General features: G+C 41.0%; 1 non-coding gene across 1 annotated transcript; it reads left to right on the plus strand.

Annotated features, from left to right (window-relative positions):
• The first annotated feature begins 12755 nt into the window (after nt 1-12755).
• Nucleotides 12756-12863, plus strand: LOC148545069 (small nucleolar RNA R71). Its single transcript, XR_015900391.1, has one exon. It is a non-coding gene; the product is annotated as a small nucleolar RNA R71 (small nucleolar RNA).
• The last annotated feature ends 254 nt before the right edge of the window (nt 12864-13117 follow it).

A 13117-nucleotide genomic window follows, 5' to 3' on the forward strand; every position in this document is an offset into this window, starting at 1 on the left:
CTGACAAAACTCAAAAGCAAGCAATAGGAGTGGTGGAAAATGTGTTGCTAAAGGTTGGGAAGTACTTTCTCCCAACAGACTTTGTCATTCTGGACATGGAAGAAAGTCACACTCACCCAATCATATTGGGAAGACCATTTTTAGCTACGGCCAGAGCACTTATCGATGTAGAGAAAGGGGAGCTAATATTGAGAATCCATGATGAATAACTCAGCTTCAATATTTTCAAACTCTCACAAGAAACAGATCAAGAGGACAAAGAACTAAGCACAAATGATAATGAGACACTGAAGGAGGAAACAAGCACTGAAGCACAGCCAGTTCGTTCTGAGACCCCCTTAACTGACAAACAAGGAAAACAGCAATTGCCACAGCTCAAGGAAAAGTTGGAGGAACCCAAACCTCTAGAGGCAAGTGAAGACAGCATCACAACTCCTTGGAGAAAAGAGGTCACCAAGGGGAAGGCAACCTCAAAAGAAACAAAGAAGAAGGTACCAAGGAGATGGAGGAACAAGAAGATCCCTACGGAAGACTTCTCTCCAGGGGATAGAGTTGTCTCAGCCTACTTCCCAGATATTCCCCCTAATCTCCCTACTATGCCATGTTAATTACCCAAGGTCTTCACTATCAACAGAGTTCTTTCCCTGGAATATGTGGAAATAATTGATCCAACCAATGGATACAAGTCCACAGCAAGAGGGGAGGACTTTAAGCACTACCAACCACCGTGATGAAAGAAAAATGTCAAGCTAGTGACGCTAAAGAAGCCCTTCATGGGAGGCAACCTATGTTTTATATGCTTTCAGATGATAATGAATAAGTCAATCTTTATGAGCTTCAATCCAAACTTAACAAACAATTGGTGGAAATCTTCTTATGCAGAATATAGTGAGGAACAAGTTTGGTGTTCAAAGCAAACCAAGTTGCATGCTAGCCTTGGGAGCTTTGAACACAAAATTTTCATCACAGTGCTTCAAACTAAGTTTGGTGTCACCCCATGGTGCCACCAAAATGCATATAAGGAACCACCAATAGTTAGTTAGTTAGTTAAAATTCATAAACAAACAATCAAATCCTTTCTTTCAATTTATTCTAGCCGTAGAGTTTTAAATTTCTTATATATTAATTCCCTTATTTCAAATCTTTATAGGAAAGGAAAAGAAGCATGAAAAGGGATTGATTGGACAATTAAATGGGGGAGACTTCGCCATTTAATGACGAGCACCACACACATGTCTCAAGAGGGAACGCATGGGGAAACGCTGCCATGCAACATTGGAGAAAGAAGACCCTTGAAGACCGAACCAATCACTCTCATTAAAGTGATGATCCTTGTCTTCCCTTCATACACAACCCCATCCGTTCATCTAGTAAACATTCATGCAATCCACACCCTTCATCCACTCATGATTTTCTTACATAAGTGAACCGTAGTGCATGATCACTCCTCACATTCAAATCCCCACTCTCCACACTTCTATTGGCACACTAAACCCTTCATCACAAATTGCTTTAACCAACCCTCTCTTCATCTATCTGAAGCCTCGAACCCCCTCAAACAATAATTCAAGCCATGGCATCATCAAGCTCAAAGAGGCAAAAGAGGAAAGGGCCTATTGAGAGTGCTCCTTTTGATGACAAGAGATTCAAGACTGCCTTTCATGAGCATGAATTTGAGCGGATAAGTGCCAGAAGGATATTGCCAGAATTAATCTTCCAAATCAATGCCAATGAATCACCACAGATTTGGAGAAAAATCGAACAGAGGGGGTGGCAATTGCTCACCAGTCCAGAGGGGAAAATCAATGGAAACCTCATCAAAGAATTCTATGCAAATGCAGTTAGAGAGGATAAGACCAAAGCCCCAACCTTCAAAAGCTATGTGAGAGGAAGGGAGGTGGACTTCAGCCCAAGTGCCATAACAAGAGCTCTTCAATTAAAATCACCTCATTTTGATGAGGAGAGTTATCAGGCAAGGATAAGTAGAAGCCCCGATAAGGATGAGCTCTCAGAGATAGCATCAGATATCTGTGTCATAGCCGCTAACTGGGAGAGGTACTCAGATGGGAGACCAAAATTCATAAAAAGGGGGGACCTTCACCCTGAAACCAAGGGGTGGTTTGAGCTTGTAAGGAGGTCCATCCTACCAGCTGCCAATAATTCAGAGGTTAACATCAATCGAGCCACTATGGTACAATGCTTGGTACAAGGTGGGGAAATCAAAGTGCATGAGCTCATTGCCGAAGGAAGAGTCAGCTGAGAAAGCTTACTCAGGAGCCAGACTTTGGTACCCCAGCACCATTCTCCGCTTGTGCAACAAGGCCAAGATAGTATTTGAGGACAGCAGCCCAGACTGGGTAAACCCAGGGAGGCCAGTCACACTCGAGCGAATGGTCTATACCCCACCGGCTCAGCAACTAAGAAGGCCACATATAGGAAGGCAAAGGACCCAGGAAGAAGCTCATCAAGAGGAATACCATCAGGAAGAACATCAACAAGAAGAGTATCATGACCCAGCCAACTTGAATATGACTCACCTTCTAAGAGCCATTGAAGATTTAGGACAGAGACATATTGAAGGACAAGAGCAAATACTGAACCGGCTGAACCAACAGGAAGCATGGCAAAAACAACAAATGGAGCAGCAGCAGGAACACTACTCTCAGCTCACTCAAGCCATCAACCAAGTGAATGAAAGGCAAGAGCTTCAAGAGAAGCACTTGCAAGAGCTCAACCAGCGGCAGATAGCCCAAATGAAAACTTTCAATGAGTTTAGTGTACTCAATGAAGGGAGGCAACTACATAGGGAGGAGTTCTATGTAAACACTCAAGCCGAGTTGAACTACATGACCAGTAATATGCATCATCTACACTATGCCATCCCTGCATATGATGAAGTTCAAAAAGAATTTGTAGAACAAGAAGAGAGAAAAGTGAAACAGCAAAAGGAGACACTCAAGAAGAAGATGGAAGATAGTGGTTTCTGGAGAAAGCTGCTCGGAAAAGGCAAAGGAAGTGGAAGTACAAGTACTCAAGAGAGACACAATGAGGATAAACAAGGATGGGAGCATGGACATCCACATGAATGAAAGGTGGTGGAGTTCTTTTTAGTCCATCTTTTCTATGCTTTAAATAAGGAAGATCTTGTATGAAATAGAACATGCTTCCATGTTATGTTTAAACTTTTTTTTATTCTGTCTTTTAAGTTTTTCCTTCTGAAGAGGTCCATGATTTCTGGTTTAAATGTCACTGCACCATCACATAACCTACTTGTAAGCTTGTCCCTTTAAATCAAATAAAAAGAGAATGATTATAGTTGTAAAAGACCAGAGTGGAGTTTATATTGTGGAAGTGCATTCATGAATCTTTGGGGTAGTCATAAGTTAGCTAAGTTAGTTCAACCACAAGGCTAGGAGGACAACTATCTATCCTGAATACTTTGCTTTGGATACACTCATGAGACTAAGTTAATAACAAGATCCTAAGAAGAGAAAAGGGAAAGAACAATGGAAGTGAAAAACAAAAGAAAAAGAGTAAGCAATAAGGCTAGGCATCAATGGTTTTAAGCTTGAGGCAAGTGTCTGTGGTGCTCCTGTGTGAGGGATCCACTTGGATGAATAAGCTGTTAGGGGTGCCTTATCACTTGGTAACTTGGGTTAACTAACTCGGGATTATCAGCTGAAAGTCCACTATCAAGAGTAACCTTCACTACAGAACACTTAGTAACCCAAAGAGGTGCTGGACACCAAGGTCTCAAGAAAAGAAAATAAATAAACTAAATTCCTGTAGTGTGTATGTATAGGGGATAGGCTTGAGGGAGTAAGTCCTTAGGGGTATCTCAACACCTAGCACCTTGAACCAACTGGTTCGGGAGTGTTGGCTGAAAGCTTATCTTAAAGAGTTGCCCCCTTACAGAGCACCTAGCCTAAATAACACAAACAACCCTTGTAATAACAATAAAAGGATCAATGAATAAAAGTCTCATGGGATATGAACAAAGTGGGTGTTTTAGGACAGAATAAAGGTCTGAAAGCCAGTAATGGAATGAACCTAAGTTGCTATGCATGAAACCACCATAAAATCAGTAATATGACTTCCACAAGAATGACTCATTCCTCTGGATATTCCATTCATCATTTTCTTGTTCCAGTACTTGCTTAGGGACAAGCAAGCTTTAAGTTTGGTGTTGTGATGCCAGGGCATTTTGGCCAGTTTTACTGACCTTTTCTTTACTATTTTTAGGTTAGGTTCATGCATTTCTTTAGGAAATAAGCTAGTTTTGGGTAAATATTCACTTATACCTTCACTCAAGTATACATTGTGTATTTTACATGATTTCATGAGGATTTTGCATAAGTTTAGTGACAAATATTATGTTTCATTACTCATGACTTGGACTAGAGCTTTGATGCACTTTGTTGCTTGATTTCAGGACCAAAAAGGAGCAAGAAAAGGGGAGGTAAATTGCAAAGATTAATGAGAAAAGTGATTCCCAATAACACTCTCAAAAAGCCATCAATGCCCACGTTAGAGAGTCACGTTAACCAAGTTAACGTGAACTCTAACGTGGACAAAAGAAGTTGAGCCAACGTTAGTGACACTCAACATTGTCACTAACGTTGGCAATCACTCATAAGTAGCCACGTTAGAAGCCACGTTAACCTAGTTAACGTGGCCTCTAACGTTAAGGGGGAGGGAGAGAAGCCAACGTTAGTGACACTCAACATTGTCACTAACGTTGGCCTATGGTGCTAAGTACCACGTTAACTCCCACGTTAACTTGGTTAACGTGGGAACTAACGTAGAGAATGAAGAGTTGTCGACAACGTTAGTGACACTCAACATTGTCATTAACGTTGAAGCAACCACACAACCCCCAAGAGTCACGTTAACTTCCACGTTAACTTGGTTAACGTGGAAGCTAACGATGAGAAATGAAAGATGAGCCAACGTTAGTGACACTCAACATTGTCACTAACGTTGGGATGGCTAAAAGATGGCCACGTTAGAAGCCACGTTAACCTAGTTAACGTGGACTCTAACGTGAGACCTAGGGGCACATTGGAATGTTAGTGACAATGTTGAATGTCACTAACGTTCTCAAAGGATGGCAAAGGCCACGTTAGAAGCCACGTTAACCTAGTTAACGTGAACTTTAACATGAAGCAAGAAGGGGCACACTGGAACGTTAGTGACAATGTTGAGTGTCACTAACGTTCTCGAAGATTGGCAAGGCAACGTTAAAAGCCATGTTAACCTAGTTAACGTGGGTTTTAACGTAAGGCAAAAGGGGTGCATTGGAACGTTAGTGACAATGTTAAGTGTCACTAACGTTCCCGAACTTGGACTTTCACTAAATGATTAACACTCCTTACGCCCTGAGCTTAAGTCTCTGCCCACTCCGCACTTTCTCTCTGTAAGTAAAGCCAAGCCCAAATAAAGAAAGGAACTGCTTGAAACTCAAGATCCAAAGGCCCAAGACTTGAAGAGTGAACTAGAAGCTGAGAAGAGTAGTATATATAGGAGTAGATTTGAATTGTAAAAGAGTTCTGGAGGCTGAAGAACCACTCTCTGTATTTTACTTTCTTTGCAATTTCTAGTTTATGATGTATTCTCCATCTTTGTTTTCATTTTCAAGAGCTATGAATAACTAAACCCCTTTCATTGGGTTAGGGAGCTCTGTTGTAATTTGATGGATCAATACTAATTTTCATTGTTCTTCTTCTATCTTTCCTCTTGATTTTACTTGAAAGCTTTTGATATTCATCCAATTGAGTAGTTATCTTAGAAGAGAAGCTATTCAAACTTGGATCTCTTTTGAACCTTGGAAGAGGAATGAAGAGATCAAGCTAGAAATGCTTTCTCATGCTGGACCAAATTGGGTTTGGATGGGTATGTGACTGTAACCCTCTCAATACTTGGTTTGGGAAATGCATGTGGCATAATCAGTGACCATACTTCATCTCTTCTCATGAGCAATTGACCAAGGAATTGGCTATTGATCAAGATTTGAGAGATTGAATTGCAAGGAATTGTAATTCAATCACTTAAGATTGCCAAGATTGCCAAGGAGATCAATGAGTGCATTGATTGAGGAAGAGATGAAAATGAACTTGATCCGGAGAATTGCAACATCTCCTAAGCCCAATGAACTCCCCATCTCTAATCTCACCCATTCTCTTTAATTTCTGCGATTTACTTTTATGAGCAAATCCCCCATTCCCATTTACAATTCTGCAATTTATTTTCAGTCATTTACTTCCAGTCCTTTAGTTCTAGCATTTACTTTTCTGTTATTTACATTCCCGCCATTTTATTTTCTGCAACTTTCAACCCAAATTCTGGATTCGCTCAACTAGAACATTCTTCTAATTAAAGTTGCTTGATCAATCAATCCCTGTGGGATTCGACCTCACTCTATTGTGAGTTTTTACTTGACGACAACTTCGGTACACTTGCCGAAGGGAGATTTGTTGAGAGACAAGTTTTCTGTGCATCAGTCGTCCAAGTAATAAACCTTACGTGAGTAAGGGTCGATCCCACGGAGATTGTCGGCTCGAAGCAAGCTATGGTCATTTTGTAAATCTCAGTCAGGCGGATTCAAATGATTATGGAGTTTAAGGTGATGAAAATAAACATAAAATAAAGATAGAGCTACTTATGTAATTCATTGGTGGATTTCACATAAGTGTATGAAGATGCTTTGTTCCCCTTGAACCTCTGCTTTCCTATTGCCTTCTTCCAATCATTCATACTCCTTTCCATGGCAAGCTTTATGTTGGGCATCACCGTTGTCAATGGCTACATCCCGTCCTCTCATTGAAAATGGTCTGATGCTCTGTCACAACATCGGCTAATCAGCTGTCGGTTCTCGATCATGTCAGAATAGGATCCATTGATCCTTTTGCGTCTGTCACACGCCCCACAATCGTGAGTTTGAAGCTCGTCACAGTCATCCCTTCCCAGATCCTACTCGGAATACCACAGACAAGGTTTAGAATTTCCAGATCTCAGGAATGGCTGCCATTAATTCTAGCCTATACCACGAAGGTTCCAATCTTAGATTAGAAACCCAAGAGATACACACTCAATCGAAGGTAGAACGGAGGTGGTTGTCAGGCACACGTTCATAGGTGAGAATGATGATGAGTGTCACAGGTCATCACATTCATCAAGTTGAAGAACAAGTGATATCTTAGAGAAGAAGTAGGCGTGAATTGAATAGAAAAACAGTAGTAATTGCATTAATTCATGAGGAACAGCAGAGCTCCACACCTTAATCTATGGTGTGTAAAAACTCCACCGTTGAGAATACATAAGAACAAGGTCCAGGCATGGCCGTGAGGCCAGCCCCCAAACGTGAAAAGGTCTATCAAAGTATATCAAGTGTATCAAAATTATGAAAATATAATAGCAAAAGGTCCTATTTATAGAAAACTAGTAGCCTAGGGTTACAGAAATCAATAATTAATGCAGAAATCTTATTCCGGGCCCACTTGGTGTGTGCTTGGGCTGAGCATTGAAGCTTCCATGTGTAGAGACTTTTCTTGGAGTTAAACGCCAGTTTTTGTGCCAGTTTGGGCGTTTAACTCCAGCTTTTGTGCTAGTTTTGGAGTTAAACGCCAGAATTCTTGAGCTGACTTGGAACGCCTGTTTGGGCCATCAAATCTCGGGCAAAGTATGAACTATTATATATTGCTGGAAAGCCCAGAATGTCTAGTAGGGATGTCAGAATCCAATTGGGCTTCTGTAGCTCCAAAAAATCCACTTTGAGTGCAGGGATGTCAGAATCCAACAGCATCTGCAGTCCTTTTTCAGCCTCTGAATAAGATTTTTGCTCAGGTCCCTAAATTTCAGCCAGAAAATACCTGAAATTATAGAAAAACACACAAACTCATAGTAAAGTCTAGAAGAGTGATTTTTATTTAAAAACTAATAAAAATATAATAAAAACTAATTAAAATATACTATAAACATACTAAAAATAATGCCAAAAAGCGTATAAATTATCCGCTCATCACAACACCAAACTTAAATTGTTGCTTGTCCCCAAGCAACTGAAAATCAAATAGGATAAAAAAGAAGAGAATATACAATGAATTCCAAAAACATCTATGAAGATCAGTATTAATTAGATGAGCGGGGCTTTTAGCTTTTTGCTTCTGAACAGTTTTGGCATCTCACTTTATCCCTTGATGTTCAGAATGATTGGCATCTATAGGAACTCAGAATCCAGATAATGTTACTGACTCTCCTAGTTAAGTATGTTGATTCTTGAACACAGCTACTTTATGAGTCTTGGTCGTGGCCCTAAGCACTTTGTTTTCCAGTATTACCACCGGATACATAAATGCCACAGACACATAACTGGGTGAACCTTTTCAGATTGTGACTCAGCTTTGCTAGAGTCCCCAATTAGAGGTGTCCAGGGTTCTTAAGCACACTCTTCTTTTTGCTTTGGACCTCGACTTTAACCGCTCAGTCTCAAGTTTTCACTTGACACCTTCACGCCACAAGCACATGGTTAGGGACAGCTTGGTTTAGCCGCTTAGGCCAGGATTTTATTCCTATGGACCCTCCTATCCACTGATGCTCAAAGCCTTGGATCCTTTTTATCACCCTTGCCTTTTGGTTTATAGGGGTATTGGCTTTTTCTGCTTGCTTTTCCTTTTTTTTTTGCAAGCTTTTCACTGCTTTTTCTTGCTTGAAGAATCAATTTATGATTTTTCAGATCATCAGATAACATTTCTCCTTTTCCTTTCATTCTTTCAAGAGCCAACAATTTTAACATTCATAAACAATCAAATTCAAAAATATGCACTGCTCAAGCATTCATTCAGAAAAATAATAGTATTGCCACCACATCAAGATAATTAAACTGTTTTAAAATTTGAAATTCATGCACTTCTTTTTCTTTTTCAATTAAAAACATTTTTCATTTAAGAAAGGTGATGGATTCATTTTCATAGCTTTAAGGCATAGACAATAAGACACTAATGATCATGTAATAAAGACACAAACATAGATAAACATAAAGCATAATTTTTGAAAAACAGAAAATAAAGAACAGGGAAATTAAAGAACGGGTCCACCTTAGTGATGGCGGCTTGTTCTTCCTCTTGAAGATCTTATGGAGTGCTTGAGCTCCTCAATGTCTCTTCCTTGCCTTTGTTGCTCCTCTCTCATGGTTCTTTGATCTTCTCTAATTTCGTGGAGGAGGATGGAATGCTCTTGGTGCTCCACCCTTAGTTGTCCCATGTTGGAACTCAATTCTCCTAGGGAGGTGTTGATTTGCTCCCAATAGTTTTGTGGAGGAAGATGCATCCCTTGAGGTATCTCAGAGATTTCATGATGAGGAATTTCCTCATGCTCTTGATGAGGTTCTCTTGTTTGCTCCATCCTTTTCTTAGTGATGGGTTCGTCCTCATCAATGAGAATGTCTCCCTCTATGTCAATTCCAACTGAATTGCAAAGGTGACAAATGAGATGAGGGAAGGCTAACCTTGCCAAAGGAGAGGACTTGTCCGCCACCTTGTAGAGTTCTTGGGATATAAACTCATGAACTTCCACTTCCTCTCCAATTATGATGCTATGTATCATGATAGCCCGGTCTATAGTAGCTTCGGACCGATTGCTAGTGGGAATAATTGAGCGTTGGATGAACTCCAACCATCCCCTAGCCACGGGCTTGAGGTCATGCCTTCTTAGTTGAACCGGCTTCCCTCTTGAATCTCTCTTCCATTGAGCGCCCTCTTCACATATGTCCATGAGGACTTGGTCCAACCTTTGATCAAAGTTGATCCTTCTTGTGTATGGGTGTGCATCTCCTTGCATCATAGGCAAGTTGAATGCCAACCTTACATTTTCCGGACTAAAATCTAAGTAATTCCCCCGAACCATTGTAAGCCAATTCTTAGGGTCCGGGTTCACACTTTGATCATGGTTCTTGGTGATCCATGCATTGGCATAGAACTCTTGCCCATTAAGATCCCGACTTGTTGAATGGGGTTGGTGAGAACTTCCCAACCTCTTCTTCGGATCTCATGTCGGATCTCCGGATACTCATTCTTTTTGAGTTTGAAAGGGACCTCGGGGATCACTTTCTTCTTGGCCACAACTTCATAGAAGTGGTCTTGATGCACCCTTGAGAGGAATCTCTCCATCTCCCGTGTCTCGGAGGTGGAAGCTTTTGCCTTCCCTTTCCTCTTTCTAGAGGTTTCTCCGGCTTTTGATGCCATAAATGGTTATGGAAAAACAAAAAGCTTTAGCTTTTACCACACCAAACTTAGAAGTTTGCTCGTCCTCGAGCAAAAGAAGAAAGAAGAGAGTAGAAGAAGAAGAAATAGAGGAGATGGAGTGGGCTTTGTGATTCGGCCAAGGGGGAGAAGTGTTGTTTAGGTTATGTGAAAATGAAGGAGTGAAGATGGGTTTATATAGGGATGAGAGGGGTGTGTATGGTTCGGCTATAGAGGCTGGGTTTGGGAGGGAAAGTGGTTTGAATTTGAATGTTGAGGTAGGTGGGGTTTTATGAAGGATGGATGTGAGTGGTGAAGAGAATGGTGGGATTTGATAGGTGAGGGGTTTTTGGAGAAGAGGTATTGAGGTGATTGGTGAATGGGTGAAGAAGAGAGAGAGTGGTGGGGTAGATGGGGATCCTGTGGGGTCCACAGATCCTGAGGTGTCAAGGATATCTCATCCCTATACCAAGTGGCGTACAAAACGCCCCTTCTGGCAATCCTGGCGTTAAACGCCAGGCTGCTGCCCATTTCTGGCATTTAACGCCAGCTTCTTGCCCATTCCTGGCGTTAAACACCAGTCTGGTGCCCTTTTCTGGCGTTAAATGCCCAGAATGGTGCCAGACTGGGCATTTAACGCCCATTCTGCTACCCTTACTGGCGTTTAAATGCCAGTAAGTTTCTCCTCCAAGGTGTTATATTTTTCATTCTGTTTTTCCTTTTGTTTTTGCTTTTTAATTATTTTTGTGACTTTACATGATCATCAACCTATAGAAAATATAAATAACAAAAGAAAATAGAAACTTAACATAGATAATTAAAAATTGGGTTACCTCCCAACAAGCGCTTCTTTAATGTCAATAGCTTGACAGTGGCTCTCATGGAGCCTCACAGATGTTCAGAGCAATGTTGGAACCTCCCAACACCAAACTTAGAGTTTGACTGTGGTGGCTCTGTTTGACTCTGTATTGAGAGAAGCTCTTCATGCTTCCTCTCCATGGTGACAGAGGGATATCCTTGAGCTTTAAACACAAGGGAGTTTTCATTCACTTGAATGATCAATTCTCCTCTGTCAACATCAATCACAGCTTTTGCTGTGGCTAGGAAGGGTCTGCCAAGGATGATGGATTCATCCATACACTTCCCAGTCTCTAGGATTATAAAATTAGCAGGGATGTAATGGCCTTCAACTTTTACCAAAACATCCTCTACAAGTCCATAAGCCTATTTCTTTGAATTGTCTACCATCTCCAGTGAGATTCTTGTAGCTTGTACCTCAATGATCCCTAGCTTCTCCATTACAGAGAGAGGCATAAGGTTTATGCTTGACCCTAGGTCACACAGAGCCTTCTCAAAGGTCATGGTGCCTACGGTACAAGGGATTGAGAACTTTCCAGGGTCCTGTCTCTTTTGAGGTAATCTCTGCCTAGTCAAGTCATCCAGTTCTTTGATGAGCAATGGAGGTTTATTCTCCCAAGTCTCATTACCAAATAACTTGGTATTTAGCTTCATGATTGCTCCAAGGTACTTAGCAACTTGCTCTTCAGTAACATCTTCATCCTCTTCAGAGGAAGAATACTCATCAGAGCTTATGAAAGGCAGAAGTAAATTTAATGGAATCTCTATGGTCTCAGTCTAAGCCTCAGATTCCCATGGTTCCTCATTAAGGAATTCCATTGAGTTCAGTGGACGTCCATTGAGGTCTTCCTCAGTGGGAATCACTGCCTCTTCCTCCTCTCTATGTTTGGCCATGTGAGATGTGGTTATGGCCTTGCACTCTCTTTTGGGATTCTCTTCAGTACTGCTTGGGAGAGTGCTGGGAGGGAGTTCAGTAATTTTCTTACTCAGCTGACCCAATTGTGCCTCCAAATTTCTAATAGTGGACCTTGTTTCAGTCATGAAACTTTGAGTGGTTTTGATTAGATTAGAGACAATGGTTGTTAAGTCAGAGTGGCTCTGCTTAGAATTCTCTATTTATTGCTCAGAAGATGATGGAAAAGGCTTGCCATTGCTAAACCTGTTTCTTCCACTATTGTTGTTGTTGAAACCTTGTTGAGGTCTCTGTTGATCCTTCCATGAGAAATTTGGATGATTTCTCCACGAAGGATTATAGGTGTTTCCATAGGGTTCTCCCATGTAATTCACCTCTTCCATTGCTGGGTTCTCAGGATCATAAGCTTCTTCTTCAGAGGAAGCTTCCTTAGTACTGCCTGTTGCTGCTTGCATTTCAGACAGACTCTGAGAAATCATATTGACTTGTTGGGTCAATATTTTATTCTGAGCCAATATGGCATTCAGAGTATCAATCTCAAGAACTCCCTTCTTCTGAGTTGTCCCATTATTCACAGGATTCCTTTTAGAGGTGTACATGAATTGGTTATTTGCAACCATTTTAATGAGTTCTTGAGCTTCTGCAGGCATCTTCTTCAGATGAAGAGATCCTCCAGCAGAGCTATCTAATGACATCTTGGATAGTTTAGACAAACCATCATAGAAAATACCTATGATGCTCCATTCTGAAAGCATGTCAGAAGGGCACCTTCTGATCAATTGCTTGTATCTTTCCCATGCTTCATAGAGGGATTCTCCTTCCTTCTGTCTGAAGGTTTGGACTTCGACTCTAAGCTTGCTCAATTTTTGAGGTGGAAAGAACTTTGCCAAGAAAGCATTGACTAGCTTTTCCCAAGAGTTCAGGCTTTCCTTAGGTTGTGAATCCAACCATGTTCTAGCTCTGTCTCTTACAGCAAAAGGAAAGAACATAACTCTGTAGACTTCAGGGTCAACTCCATTGATCTTGACAGTGTCACAGATTTGCAAGAACTCAACTAAGAACTGATGAGGATCTTCTAATGGAAGTCCATGAAACATGCAATTCTGTTGCA

Source organism: Arachis ipaensis, chromosome B9, assembly GCF_059453495.1.
Source record: "Arachis ipaensis isolate K30076 ecotype BB chromosome B9, ASM5945349v1, whole genome shotgun sequence".
Classification (NCBI taxonomy): domain Eukaryota; kingdom Viridiplantae; phylum Streptophyta; class Magnoliopsida; order Fabales; family Fabaceae; genus Arachis; species Arachis ipaensis.